This window comes from Gossypium arboreum, chromosome 3, assembly GCF_025698485.1.
Source record: "Gossypium arboreum isolate Shixiya-1 chromosome 3, ASM2569848v2, whole genome shotgun sequence".
NCBI classification, from domain to species: domain Eukaryota; kingdom Viridiplantae; phylum Streptophyta; class Magnoliopsida; order Malvales; family Malvaceae; genus Gossypium; species Gossypium arboreum.
The window spans coordinates 18,405,240-18,411,960 of NC_069072.1; the positions used below are offsets into that span (position 1 = coordinate 18,405,240).

At 30.7% G+C, this 6,721-nt stretch overlaps 1 long non-coding RNA gene across 1 annotated transcript; it reads left to right on the forward strand.

The window, feature by feature from the left end:
• Window positions 1–1,987: 1,987 nt before the first annotated feature.
• LOC128290337 (uncharacterized) lies at window positions 1,988–6,427 on the forward strand. The gene is made up of 2 exons (XR_008280084.1): window positions 1,988–2,122; window positions 6,026–6,427. It is a non-coding gene; the product is annotated as an uncharacterized LOC128290337 (long non-coding RNA).
• Window positions 6,428–6,721: the final 294 nt, after the last annotated feature.

Here is a 6,721-nt window from a genome sequence, read left to right on the forward strand (position 1 = left end):
TAAAATTATTTGTTTCAAATATTTTAAAATTTTATGTCATATCACGAGGCATTTCATGGATGGCATTATATGATGTAATGTTATATTCGTTTTATTTTTCATATCAAGTTCGTGTATTATTTTCATATGTTCGGAGTATTTATATATAATTTTGATAAAATTTTTATTAATCCCTATACTATATATAAGATACGTATTTAGTTCTTATAATGTAATTTGAAATTTCAATCTTAACTTAACTAGTAGCTATTAAATTCGTTAAGTTCTGTTGTTTTCAATAATTTTTATGCTAACATATTATCACATGTGTAATATCATGTCTCATGCACTATAAAATCATAACATTGTAGTTAATAGATTTAACGGTAACCATTTAAGGCAAGATTGAAATTTCAAAAATCAAAGTATATATATAGATTAAAAAAATAATCATATTAGAGAATAAAATTAAATCCACAACTTACGAGTAATACAAAACTAATAGCAAAATTTGAGTTATAATTTTCACACGTTAAAAATTCGTTACATTCATTTTAGGCACATTGTGTGTGTCGTGTTTATGTTATTATTGTATTGTATTATATTGGGATAAAACAACATTTAGTTCTTAAATTTGACAATAAATTTGACAAGTGTCCCAATTTAGTTCCTAAACTATTTTTTGGTCCACATAAATCATAGAACTTGATAACTTTTCCTAAATTTGGTCCACGTTATGAGATTGTGCCACATCATCACTTAAAAAAATAATTTGTAATAAAAAAATTTAGGCGATTTTGTGGCACAATCTCAAAGTACCATGTTATCATATAGGCCAAATTTAAAAAAAAAATTGCCATAAGGACCAAGTTGGAAAAAGTTACATAATTCAGGGACTAAATGTTTCCATATCCTATTATATGTTATATAGTTTATTATAATTATTCAATTTAAGAAATGTTGCGTTATATTTTATTTAATCTCATATTTACTTAATTTATGATAGTAATTCAATTTATAAAATATATATGTTTATATTGTATGTGCATTATTTATAAATTTAAATAAATTTTTATACGTTAATGATTGATTTTATATAAATTTTAGTACATTCATAAATATATAATGTGTTTTAATTATTTTACATATTTTGTTATATCTTAAATTGTTTCGTATTTCATATAGTTTATCATACTATTTCAAATTTAAACTTAAATTCATTTACTTACAAATCTTATCATTGCATTTAGAGTATGTTAATTAATATAATTGTGATGTTGAAAACTTGAATTAGTTTTTCCTAAGCAAAGGAATGGTACATTCTTGTAAATAAATAAAACTTCAATCCTAAAGAAATAATTTCATTGACTATGCAGATGAAAATATTAGTAGAATTATAGGCTAAATCATTAAAAATATCTAGAAATTTAAAAGAAAGTTAGGAAGGAATTAATAATATTGTATTTTGAGGAAATCAAGAAATTAATAGAGAGTATGTGTGGACTTCGTCACAATTTTATGAGCAGCGGAGAAGTCATGCTGTTATAATCATTCCAAAGCCAAATGAGAACAAGAATTTGGATTCATTCATGGACATAGACTACAGTCCTCACCTTGTTTCGCTGTACTAGCCTGGAAAATCTTCATCCCATAAGGTTGATATTTTTTGGTATTCTATCAGCATGAATTGACATACATGCACCTCCCTAAAACTTCATCTAGATGCAATTTTGGTCAAGGGAAAAATATACCGACAATCACTCAATTTCGGTTAAAATAACATTTCAGTCACTAAATTTTCAAAAGTGGTAACTCAGCCAGTAAACTTTACGAAAATTATAAATCAATCACAAATATTTTCGAAAAGTAACAAATCAATCACCCGAGTCCATTTTTCGTTACAGACCTAACAGGATAGTTGATGTGGGCCATTAACTAATTTGAGAAAAAGGGACGATTGGAATTTGAGAAAAGGGAGAACTAATTGAATTTTTTAAGGAAAAGGGTTGGAGGATGATTGAAAAGGACAAGGTTAAAGGGAGAACCATTGTCATTTTTGTTTAGGAGAAAAGTGACTGGGAGAACATTAGCGGAATGGTTAATAGAAAAGAACCAGCCGAAGGTGTTCCATGCATTGTAATGTGTAAGTTTCTAATTTGGGTATATGATTTTTTTTATTTGAATTTGTTTAAAAATTTGTTTAGGGTTTATGATAGAACTAAATTTGTTTGTATTAAATTGTCTGGCATGTGGACCTAGATTGTGTATGCCAAAGACCCCACTGTCTTTATTGTGACTGATTATTGTTTGCCATTGATGTTAAATTTGTTTGGTAGGTTTAGATTTCTTTGTTCAAATTGTTTCATTTGCATGCTGTTATGCATTGTGTATGTTTGCATTCAATGGGTTATGATTTTCTATTGGAATTTGTTTAAAAAATTGTTTAGGGTTGTAAGCTATTTGAATTCAATGGCAGTGCACTGTGTATGTTTGTATTGTGTGATGAAACATGCATGTGGTATTGTTTTCCATTAATGTTAAATTTATTTGGTAAGTTTACTTGATGATTAATTTAATGAGAGTGAAGAAGAACTAAGCAATTTTGATGTATTTGATTGTGAAATAGGTGATGATGTGTTTAATAATGGTGAATGAATGTATGTGATAAGGTTAGGGTTAATTTAGATGGCTTAAATATGGATGATGTAGAAGTAGGGGAATTGCTTGATAGTGATGATTTTAAAACATTAAATTGTGCACATGAATCAGACTTAGATGACAAAACTTGGGTTGAGTTCAACATAGAAAGTAATGAGAAAAACCCAAAACTTGAGGTTGGATTGTTATTTCCCAACAAAGACAGTCTAAAAGAAGCTGCTAGACAGTATGGTAGGGTGAATAATCACAATGTGAAGTTCCCAAAAGAAAATGATCATAAGAGGTTAAAGGTAGTTTACAAGTCACACTGTTCATGGTACATATGGGCCTCTAGAATGAACCCACTTGACCCTAGTGACCACACTTGGCAAATTAGGAGTTTACACCCTAACCATGCTTTAAGGTCTTTAAAAATAGGAATATAATCTCAACTTGTCTGAGTTAAAATTATAAAGAAAAGTTCATTTTTTATCCTAATTATTCTTTGACATCATTGTAACAAAATGTGAAAACAAATTTTCTTTTCCTTGTCTCACTAACCAAGCGTAAAAGGGCTAAACTTAGGGCACTGTAATTAATTGAAGAAGGGTATAAGGCACACTATAAGAAGATTTATGAGTATCTGTTGGAGGTTAAGACCCAAAATGTTGGAATAACAACAATTTTTTATCTAGATAACAGGTTGTTTCAAAGGATGTATGTTTGTCTGCAAGCATGCAAATATGGGTATGAAGCTAGTTGTAGGAGGATAATAGGTTTATATGGATGTTTCTTGAAGGGCTAATTTGGTGATTACCTACTAGTAACTATTGGGATAAATGCAAATAATGACATCTATCCTATTGAAAAGAAAACCAAAAATGAAAATAAACCATTCAGCCATAGTGAACATGTTAAGTGGTAAAATATTAAACATAGTTTCTCGAAATTTTACTAAGGTAAAATCTTCATAATTTTACTAGGGGTAAAATAGGGATGAGAAAATTATTTAATATAAATGTTGAAGTTTATTTTGGGAAATAGAATAACAAAATCTTGTTAGATCAGATTATAAAGTATTAGGTCAAAAGTCTGGGAAGTACTTGTAATTAGACTCGATGTGAGAAAGGCCCAAAATCCCCTTTTGGTATGTGAAAGGGGCAACAACCCTAATAGGAATACTGTAAGATGCCGTCCATCCTACTCTTACTCTAAGTAAAAAGTTTTTTTTCTTATTGAAATGAACTTCTACAACTCAACAAGGTTTCTACCTTCACTTCATATAAATAGATGGCATGAGTAGGACATTATACAAAAATTTAAGAGATTGTCACTTGATCTATCGTAATACGGTGTAGCAGATTAAATTAGTTTTCGCTCTTGAGGAGCTTGAATACAAGCATTTTTCATTATGCTTCAGCTAAGTTTCATAATTTAGTTTAAATTCAATAAATAAATGTATTATGAGTCTTTTATTGACCTTTGGGGCCAAATGAGGCCTAAATGTGAGCTAACGTACTTATTGAGTGTCTAGGAGACCATTCGAGGGCCTATAAACTCAATACTAATCGCTGTGTTGCAAAACGAGAAGTTTGATGTCGCAACATAGGGAGCAAAATACAAGAATCTCGAGATTGCCCACACCCTTGAAGCTACCCTGAACCTGAGCATACTGCCTTTGATGTTATGACACTGGCACTAGGGTGTCGCGACATCGGTCATGTACAAGAAATACTTATGAGCTAGGGGCGTTTTGGTCCGCACAATCAAAAGTTAAACACGAGAGCATTAGCTGACCGTGAGTTAAGGACAATGGCAAACCTAACTCTATAAATAGGCTCTTAAACACTTGTTAAGGGCAACTTTTGATATTCTAAGTTTTTCTTTATAAACCTAGTATTTAGTTTTTCCTTTCTTTTAGGCATTAGGTTTATTTCAATTCTTTTTCATTTTTGTGTTATTCAGAGAAGCTGGTTTGTAGATACAAACCAAATCTTGTGGATTCTATGCTATATCAATCAATACAATTCAGGATTCTTTAAACATTACTCTTGATTTATTCTTTATGCATATATTATTTGTTAAGTTTATTGTGTTTATGAGATTCATGAGGAACTAATCCTTTTATGGGGGATTAGCGAGTGGAGGTGTGACAAACTAATTACCATGTAGGGTTTTTCTTAATGGATCTACTAATTGGGAGAGGAAGAACTTAAACACTAGGCTTGACAACCCTAGGAAGTCATTTAGGTAGGAGTTAACCCAAAATTGGTATGCCTATCCGTGAATACTTTAGCCCTAAACCAGTTTGGATTGTGAGGTCGAGAAATAAGCAGTTCTTGTCGGCTCATTAGTTTAGTGGAAGATTGAGAGGTCCTACAAGGTTAATGACTAGTTGATTGAATAAAAACGCAAAAATAGGAATTAGTTATAACCACCAAAGTTAACTAATAACCCATAGCCAGATTTGATAAAGTTTATAAATTACTTTTCTAAAGTTCTTTTCATTTATGTTATTTTGTTCCCTTATTTATAAAACCCCAAAAACTTCTATTTATATTTTATCTTAAAATGATTTATTTAAAATACTAATTAGATCTATTTGTGTTTAGGTTAGAATTAATTTAGTACTCGCTACCCTTGGATAAGATCCTTGGAACAACCTGACCCTTATACTTTAGACACGCTTATCTTATATCTTTTGTACAGTATTCTCACTTTGGACGTTTGTACGTCCAGAGGTGGTTAAGTTGTTGACGCCGTTGTCGTGGAGCCAATGTCATTAGATTAATTTTTATCTTTACATTTAATAGAATAATTAGGAAATATTTAAATTATAGATACAAGTTTTATTTTTATTTTTACTAACAATTTTTGTTTTCTTTTTTATTTCAGTGTTTGACTAGTAGTAGGGGAATGCCTATAGAGCCAACCATCAGTCCAAATAGAATAATTTGTAGAAATCATTGACAGTAACAACAATAATAACAAATGCAGAATTTACCACCTACTGTAGGTAATTTCCCACCATGAGACAACCCACTATTTAACGAGATTAACAATAATAACCTAGAGGACTTACCACCACCACCGTAGCTACCCGCAAATGTAACGATGGTATGAAATGAAAGAACCTTGAGGGACTATGTGCTACCAAGTGTGGAGATGGTTCAAGGAAGTATAACAAGGTTAACCATCACGACTAATAATTTTGAGATTAAACCAGCAATAATCCAAATGATCCGAAAAAATTTACAGTTAAGAGGCACAATAACGAATGACTTGAATCAATATCTAAAGTAGTTCTTTTAGCTTTGTGATGCTTTTAAATATAATAGGGTCACTAATGATGCTATTCATATTCGGTTGTTCCCCTTCTTCTTAATTGATAACGCTTTCTCTTGGTTAGACTTGTAGGCACCAGGATCTATTACAACATGGGACGAACTCGTAGGAAAATTCTTACAAAAGTTCTCTCCTATTAGAAAAACTGTCCAATTGAAGAGAGACTTTGAAACATTCAAACAATTTGAAGGAGAAAGTTTTCATGAAACTTAGGAAAGCTTTAAAATGCTGATCCAGATATGCCCACACCATGGATTACTTGAGTGGTTAAGACTGCAAATGTTCTACAATGGGTTGGATGCACACGCGCATTCAGGACTAGATGGAGCCACAAGAGGAGCACTAATAAACATAACATATGATAATATGTATGAGTTGATAGAAAATATGACAATGATGTAACAACCCATTTTTCAGTGAAATCAAAACAGTGGTTTCGGGACCACAAATCTGACTCGAAAATAAAGTTTATTTTTATTTTATTATATGGTCCATATTATGATAGGCGTGTCATGTGAAAATTTTGATACGAAAATTCTATCGATTAAGTGTTTAATTACGAGAAGGACTAAATCGCATAAAATGTGAAAGTTGAATTCTAGTAGCTATAAGGATTAAATAGCTATGGAATTCAAATCTAGAGGTCCTTATATGGTAATTAAAGCATTAAATAAAAGTATGTATATTTTTGGTGTCTCATCCATGGAAAAATTAGAAAAGAGTAGGGACTAAATTGGAAATTGAAATAATTACTTAATTA